Source organism: Phalacrocorax aristotelis, chromosome 3 (genome assembly GCF_949628215.1).
Source record: "Phalacrocorax aristotelis chromosome 3, bGulAri2.1, whole genome shotgun sequence".
Classification (NCBI taxonomy): Eukaryota; Metazoa; Chordata; class Aves; order Suliformes; family Phalacrocoracidae; genus Phalacrocorax; species Phalacrocorax aristotelis.
Window position 1 is genome coordinate 121,814,954 of NC_134278.1, and position 9,142 is coordinate 121,824,095.

Genomic DNA, 9,142 nt, shown 5'->3' on the forward strand with positions numbered 1-9,142 from the left:
GCAGCTGAGCTTAATCCCTGCTGATTTAATATTTTTTCAGGGATTTCTGAGAGATAATTTGATAATTTGAGGGACAGCAAGAAATAGCTGAAGGATATGAATTGCTCCTAAGCTTTTATAATTACTTCCGACTGTTACCGAAAAACGCGGTAAAATCAGAAACAACTCTTTAACACCAATTTAGTATTAAAGAGCAGGCATTCTTTATTCACGGCGCCGGATGCACGGGGGATCGTTCCTCCTAATGTGCATGCCTTACACACCTTTCCCATACAATTTATAGATCAAAAATTTACGTATTCATACATATTCATTATTGTCCTTTCTACTGATTGGTACAAACTTGCTCATTCCACATGTAGATTACTGCACAAACTCAGTTGTCTTCTTCTATTGTTCTCTTTTGAGTAGGTGGTATTACTTGGGTCAGTGGTCCGTGAGTCGGTGGTCGTGATCTCCCCCTGCCGGAATTACCTTTTACCCTTTTGACTCTCAGTCCCGGCAATCCTGGCCAGTTTTCTCAGTCCACTACATGAAACTACATTTTGTCATCCTTTTCTGACAGAAGCACATTGTCTATTGTTTCGTGCACATTCATGATTACCTAGGGACTAAAATGCAGATCAAAGAATACACTGATTGATATACTCCATGTCCCCAGACGTAACGTCCAGTTGGATAGGGCTGTACAAGGAGTATAGCAACATCCATGGTTGGTTAATTCTATCGCTCTGGTTACACAACCACACACAATTTGTACAAGAAGCCAACTTTTTACCACCTGTATCCTTTGGTAGATATTATCCCACCACTTGCTAGTACTGCCTAAATGAAGTGGGATGCCTTCTGTAAGGACCTAAGGAAAATTATGATGATCCCAAATACAGAGAAATGTGTTTGTTTGGAGAGGAACACCTGTATATTAGGCCCTACTGTTTGCTGCTACCCACCATACTTGATAGTAGGATTAAAGTAGCATTGTTTAAAGAAAATTCTTTGAGATTCTTTACTATGACTCAGAAACCTTACCTAGAGCTTGCAAATCTTAAACAAATTGGCACTCTAATGAATGCAGTCTCACACATTGTCGTATGTTAACATTGACAGTTAGCTGTTAGGCCAAGTAAATGTCATTTATTAATTGCTTTGTCCCTGCATGGCCACCAACCAGAAGTAAGCAAGGTGTATATTCACCATGCACCTTGACCAAAAAATGAGGAGTATTCCAAACAAATAAACTGCTCTGTCTTTGTCTTACTATACTCAAAACATATTTGTCTAGGCAGGAGCAAGGTGTATGGTAGATGGGGTTGTTTAGCCTGGAGAAGAGGAGGCTGAGGGGAGACCTTATCGCTCTCTACAACTACCTGAAAGGAGGTTGTAGCGAGGCGGGGGTCGGTCTCTTCTCCCTAGTAACAAGCGATAGGATGAGAGGAAATGGCCTCAAGCTGCACCAGGGGAAGTTTAGGTTGGATATTCGGAAAAACTTCTTCACCGAAAGGGTTGTCAGGCATTGGAACAGGCTGCCCAGGGAGGTGGTGGAGTCTCCATCCCTGGAGGTATTTAAAAGAAGGGTAGACATGGTGCTTGAGGATATGGTTTAGTGGTGGACTTGGCAGTGATAGGTTAGCAGTTGGACTCGATGATCTTAAGGGTCTTTTCCAACCTTAACGATTCTATGATTCTGTGTCAGCATTCTCAGGGAATAAATGCTCCAGAGCACAAATCTCAGTTTAATTCACTAAAGTACATTAAGTCTTCATTCATGACCTAGACGTAGTCATGCCTCCAATAATATTCTTGCACTGAATGCTGTTGTTGGGTTAAACAGTATTTTGGATCAGTTCAACATCAGATCTCCATAAATAAATTCAGCAAGTCTCTTAATTTAACATTTGTGAGGATGGAGGAGTTCAAACGCACACCTGTAGGGACACTGTAATTATGCCACAGAAATGTAGATGGTCCAGATAAGACACTGGAGGAGTATTTTCTTTCTTGATGATTTCAACCTCAATGAGGCTGTCATCCAGCAAGCTACTAGCCATCCTGAAACAACAAATCTAATCAACCTGAAGCATTCAGCATGACAAGTCACTAAAGTATATGCTTCCCATGGGATTTGCAGGGTACAAAGATATTTCAAAACAAGAAAGATGTACAGTCATCCCAAGTTTCTTTTAAAAGAATTGGCATCTTCACAGTTAATATTAGTGTATCCATTACAGGACTGAAACAAACTTTTTCTACCACTGCTGCCTGTACATGTTATGTGTATCTCAACATGGTAGGCATCACATGGCAGGAATAGGATTCAAAGCCCTGTTTTTGAAAGAGCCTAAAACCTCTACAGAGCGTATTAGACTATCCAATCACCCTCGCACAATCAAGTTGATGCCTCTTAGTCACTCGACATCACTCAGGTCACTGCTGAAATGATTTTCATGGGGCACACCAATGTGAAAGGATATTCCAAAATAGCAAAAAGGACATATTGCATAGGTATTCAGAGCAAGACAATTCCTTACCCAAGGACAACTGTCAAAAAACATTTATCTCAGCATGTCCATTACATACCATTGTATACCTGTCCCGATCCAATGTTGGGGAGGTTTCAATATGATCCCAAAAGTGATATTAAGATACAAACGAGGTCAAATGCCATATGCTCAAAATACTTTTTATTATCAAAAAGTAAAAAATAACAGCGATGGGATAGGATAGCGTCACAGGGCAGAAATAAAGCAAGCAATCGGAACAGAGTTGCAACAATAGTCACCACCAAGGATCTGCGGCGTCCCAGGGGTCCAAGTCTCTCGTTGCTTCAGCGGTGGGCGATTGCACCAGGGCCTGTCTCAACAGTCCTTTCATCTCTGCTCAAGGGCTGCGGTTTCTGATAATGGTGGTTGCTTCCATGGCAACGGCACATCTCTGCATTCCTGATTTCCATGGCCTTGCAGCTGCTCAGCAGCAGTTGGAATTTTTTGCTTAGACAGGCAATATTTAATGTCCACAGGTCAGTCTTTCACACAAGCAATCTTTTGAGACAAATGTTCCACAGTCCAGTCTCTCACACCACCCCGTGGCTCAAAGATTGCTTGTTTCCTCATCCATGGTGGTGAGAAAATAGAGAAAATAGTTAAGTGTGGAAAAGAGCATAGCTTATACGATCTTTACAACTGAAGTTTCAGGTTTAGGCTTACATACTGCATGGATATGTTTGACATCATCATAAGGTGAGGTGTCTACAAACTGCACACTTGAGACAGTGTGTTGGATCAACTGTATAAAACATGGAATTAAGCAGGGGAGGAATAACAGCAATGCCATACCACATAACATATAAAAAAGGACACGTTTGACCCATGGGGCACCTGAAAGCCAAGAGAAGGGATCAAATTCCCAATCCTTCCATGTTTGGACAGGGCTGTGGGCCAGTTTTTGTATTCCCAAAGCAATTTGTTTGACAACTTGTCCATTATCATCAATTTTTAAACAAAAGTTGGAATCATTTAGTTTTCTGCAGACACCCCCTTCTTCAGCTAGCAGGTAATTGAGGACCACATGGTGTTGGAGTATTGCTGTTATCATCTGCATGGCCTGATCTGCCGATAGATCAAGGGCACAGGCTATCTCATCGGTGATAATTTCTAGGACGGCTTGTAACCGAATTATGCAATTTAAATTATGGATAGGTTCTCAAGCACCGCTAACCCATTCATCGGGGCTCCAGGTGGCAGGTCCATAATGCTGGATTATATGCTGAAGGAGCGAGTCATCTATGCCCCAGGTTTGACCACTTCTACCTGTTACAGAGGTATCAATGGACTGCCGATATCGATTGAGATTATCATATACCTTAACACCCAATTTGTCACCCTTATCCTCTGAGAGCAGAAAGAATAAGGGACAGATCAGCCCCACATAACACATTCTTGTCCACTTTGCAGGCAATCGCTTATATGTGTGGTAGCCACAGATCCAAAAATGGCCTTTCAATGCCCAAGTACCATTTCCAAAAAGGCCTGTGGGTGTCCATGGAGATTGGAAATATCTGCTCCCAGAGGATGGTACAGTAGTAGGGGCTGCATGCTGGACATATTGTAAAAAGAACAGGAGCAAGCACCAGTGTCATTATTCCAAGAGCAATTCACACTAGTGTTATAGTCCCCTGTGGTGGTGTTGGTAGTATAAATTCTGGACTGGTTGGTGGGAGACCAAAAACTTGGAAAACTGGTTCCTGTGTTCCATTTGATTTACCCAAGCCCAGCTGACCCAATAAGGTATAAAATTCAGGGAACTGGAGCTGAAGAGGTAATAGTATCTCTGTTCGCCCATACTAGGCATACTGTCAATCAACCACCCTGATTCATGGGGTTTGAGGAAGTGCTTGAGAAGGCCATTTGTTCTTTCCACTATTCATTTGCTTGTGGATAGTAGGGCACATGGAAAACCCATACAATCCCTTCTCCTGCAGCCCAGTCCTGAACTACCTTGGCTGTAAAATGGGAGCCCTTATCTGATTGAATTGGCTGTGGTTTGTGGAGAAAGCTAAACCACATTTTCAAGGCTTTCACTGTGTTTTCCTCTGTAGCATGTGCAAATTCTTCGGCTTGAACTAGACCTGATACTATCTCTGCTCGCACCAAGACATAGCGTCTTCCCTCTGATTTCCGAAAAGGACCTGTATAATCTACCTGCCAGGCTTCTCAGAGCCCCTTCCCCTGCCTCAAATGTAGGGGGCCCTCTTCCAAAGGGGGTCTGTCTAAACAACTGCGGCACTGTTCACAAGCAGAGCTGCAGGTGCGGCAGTTTTCTCGAGTAACCAGCCAGCTTTTATTCTGAGCTTCTCACTAAAGATAAAGCTCCAGTGAGTCCCCTTTTAAAGTGTAACCATTCTAACAGCCTTTCCCTATCTTCTGACCCCGGATTGCTTTGTAGAGGAGCAAGTCTAGCCAACTCATCTACCCTACTGTTCCGTTGGCTGACCAGCGTTTCGTCCTTTTGGTGGAGACTACCCATGCCACTGCAAAATCTCCCTGTTTCATGACAGTTAATATATCTTGCCATTTTTCTTTTTTGCCATACAGGTACTCAATTGACTTCTCATCCATCCTGTTCCCAAAATGGGAGCCATTCAGTACATCCCTTAAAGTCAGCGAAAGGGTTGGTATAGATATAGACAGCAGAAGTGGATTGTGCCTCATGCTGGAAAACACTCCATACTGCTACCAGTTCTCCTTCTTGAGTGCTACCTTCCCTTTCAGTGATTATTGTCCGTTCAGTTTTTATTTGCAAGGCAATGGCTCAATACTTCCATGACTTACCGTCTTGTTTAGCAGGAGCATCAGTAAACCAAACATTCTGTAATTGTTCTGAAAATGGGGGGGGGCAACTTGCACCACAGGGGAAATTGTACCGCTTTCAGGTTTAAAGGTGAGACCTCAAAAATATTGCAGTAATGATCTATCTGAGCATACCATTTCTGCGCCCAGGCTCATAGTGCCACCCCATCAGGGGGTGGTGTCCCAACCAGCATGGATTTTATTACCTTAAAGGGACTTCTGGGCACTACTGATCGCTTAGTATGGTGTGTTCGGCTTCCTGCAAGGCTAAACTAACCAGAAACAAACCCTTTTCCCATGTAGAGTATCGTTTCTTGGCATCCTTCAAGCTTTGGGAATAGAATCAAATAGGTCAAGTGGGTCCTTCAGGGCCCTTTTGCCAAAGATGTGTCGATACACCTGACGGGGCAAATCCCCATTCAGTTTGGACTGGGTCTGAAGGATGGATCGAGCCAAGAGCCTGATGGTTAGCAGCCTCAGACACTAACAACTGCAGGGCTTCTTCATAGAGTGGGGTCCAGTCCCATGACACTCCTATTCATAACAGGTCATAAAAGGGCATTGCAATGGTGGAAAATTGGGGATATGTTTTCTCCAAAACCTGAGCAATCCCAATGCCATTTGTAATTCTTTCTTTGTTTTGGGCACTTTTATCTAATGTAATGTGGAAAGGATGTCCCAAGGAATGCATGTCATTCCTCCTTTCCACCAGATCCCCAAAAATTTTACTTCATTTGCTAGCACCTGAGGTTTTTTGAGTGGGATTTTTAACCCTAAGCTTTCCAGGTGTGAAATATTTTTATCCTGCATTGCTTGAATCTTATCTACCTGACTTCCTCCTATAAGCACATCATCAATATACTGGTAAATTTTTACCCCTTCCTCTGAAGGAATCAATTCTAATTCTCATGCTGAAGCATGATGAGCTAGAGTAGGGGAATGCTTATATCCCTGAAGAAGCCGGATGAAGGTGAACTGTTGCCCTTCCCAAGTAAATGCAAAGTGTTCTTGATCCTCAGGTTGCAAGGGGACCTTGAAAAACATGTCTTTGATGTCAGTAGTTGCCATAATGGGATCAGCTTGTTCCTGGATAGATGCTATGAGTTCGGCAATGTTTGGCAGCGGCTGTTAATGGGCCTGAGTTAGCATTAAGCCTCCGATAGTCTACGGTTAGTCTCCACTTCCTGTTTGGCTCACAAACAGGCCATACTGGGGAGTTAAAAGGAGAGTGGGTTGGCACTACAATTCCCTGTTCCTTCAATTCCTCCAATACTGGGTTATCCCTTCTCATGCCCTTAAGTTTAGTGGATAGGGTTTGACATTAATTAACTGGGAGGGAGGGAGCAAAGGCGCAGCATGTAACAGCCGTATATCTACAGGCAGGGAGCCAAATGTCCAGTTCCTTCCCCTATCATCAATCCACACCTTACCTTTCAGGACATCAGGTTCTAAAAGGTTAAGCAGGAATGGTCCCACAACCATTGTTACTGGAGCGGCCGTATCCTCCCCAGGTAATTGCAAACCGGCAATAGCCAGTGTTTGCAATTGGATGTCACCAAAAGCATCTGCAACAAACATAAGCCACCTAGACAAAGTTATGCTGCTTTGTATTGCATATTCCATTTTAATAGCCGAAATTTGAGCTCCAGTATCTACCAGGAACATTACTGGTACTAGCTTAGGCTCCACAAAACAAGTAATTAATACATCACCCTGGTGCTTTTCAGTGAGCCATCTAATATATACCCACCCATCACCCCCTGGCTCACTACAGGATGGCAAAGGAGTTAGCCTCCCTTCTGCCCAGGAAGAGTGGCTGGTTCCAATAAGGGAGCATTACGAATAGGGCTCTTATCTTTTCCCGGTGGATTATCAGGCCATCTTAGCACTAGTTTTTCCAGTTTATCTGTTCGCAACCCATTCATAAGATCTCAGGGGATACCTTTCCTCCACCCTATGGTCCACAGACCATTACATCTGTGTCCTATATCTCTCCCACCCAGGGGTGTTGCAAGTAGCATCCTTTTACTGTTGGTTGGATGTGGGGGAGGTTTCAGTTCTGTAGGCCTTAAACTTTTTGGGTCTGTTTTAGTAGATGGAGCGGTCACAGGGCTGTATTTTCACCCAAAATTAATTAGCTTCTGAGCGACCTCTCCCCAAGTCCACACTTTCTTTTCATGGGGTTTATGATTAGGGGTCACTATTCCTTGTAGTGCAGTGGCAGCCCTTCCACCTGGGGATGTCACCTTGTAAATTAATACCAATAGCCTTTAGAGAGTTGTGAAGGCCCCTTATGAGAGGAGTCATCTGTTCTGGGTCAACCAGTATCATCATTGGAGACTCCTGTCTAAGTCTAAGCTCCGAATTGTACATCATTTGCAGGCATGTCGCCTTCTGTACGTTTTCTACCAACTGATCAACTGTTCCTACAAAAGCAAGGGGTTCCCCTCTTTCCAAAGGGTTAAGACCTCCTGCCTGATAGGCTGTTCTTTGAGTTAGGGACCAGGGTGTACAAGAGTTGCCAGTGGTTAGGGACACTCCTGGCCCCCAGTAGCCCTCAGCTTCCTTTTCACTTAACAATATCTGGTCCACCCCAGACAATGACACTCTCCAAACATATTCTGTCTCTGACTCCTTAGGAGTACAGCCAAAATATTTTTTTGATTTAGCTATTTCAGTAGCAGAATTAGTAGTAATTTGAGGAAATTCATCCTCATCATCCTGCTATTTAAATTCAGTTCTGACCAAAGGTAGCAAAGAACAAATAGGGATATCCAGTTTGTCCAACCTTGATTTAGAGTCCTCCAATTCATTACTAGGGTATTCAGTCCTTTTCCCAGGGAGCAGAGGAGTGTCCTTGCCCGCGAGGAGTTGCTCTTTCAGAGCGGACTGTAAATAACTTGCCTGGGTTCTTTCCTCTTCTAATTGTTCCTTTAAACTCTCTACTTGCCCCTGCAAGGACTGGACCAGGTCTTGTAATGACTGTATAAGATGGGATTCTGCGCTGCACTGTTGCTCTCTAGCTTCTATAGCTGCAGCTAGGCTCATGCCCAATACAGCACAAATAATTGATTTTCTTTTTCCAGACCGAAGTTTTGCATCCTTAAATAAAGTGCTGATTTGGTCCATCACACTGTGCAAATTATGCCAGTTTATCTGTGCCCAGTCCATGCCTGGCACTGAGGGTCACGCATTATGTTTTTCTAAAAAATTAAACAAAACCTCTCTCTCCAGAGGAGCAGTTCTACTATCACTCATCTTGTATAAAGTGGGGAAGCAGTCATCTCAAGAAGGTCACACATAAGTTTTAAACAAATTGCAAACCCGAACCCTTATGTGCCTGAGAAGTCTCATGTATTTGAGGAACAATATGGTGCTCTTGTTTCAAGGGGTCCTATCAATGATGCCAATTTAATGTCCTGATCCAATGCTGGACCCCAAAAGCAATATTAAGACACAAACGAGGTCAAATGCCATATGCTCAAAATACTTTTTATTATCAAAAAGTAAAAAATAACAGCGATGGGATAGGATAGCATCACAGGGCAGAAATAAAGCAAGCAATCGGAACAGAGTTGCAACAATAGTCACCACCAAGGATCTGCGGCGTCCCAGGGGTCCAAGTCTCTTGTTGCTTCAGCGGTGGGCGATTGCACCAGGGCCTGTCTCAACAGTCCTTTCATCTCTGCTCAAGGGCTGCGGTTTCTGATAATGGTGGTTGCTTCCATGGCAACGGCACATCTCTGCATTCCTGATTTCCATGGCCTTGCAGCTGCTCAGCAGCAGTTGGAATTTTT

General features: G+C 43.6%; 1 pseudogene; it reads right to left on the reverse strand.

Moving 5' to 3' along the window:
- Positions 1 to 7,132: 7,132 nt before the first annotated feature.
- On the reverse strand, positions 7,133 to 8,603 carry LOC142055684 (uncharacterized; annotated as a pseudogene).
- Between the last annotated feature and the right edge of the window lie 539 nt (positions 8,604 to 9,142).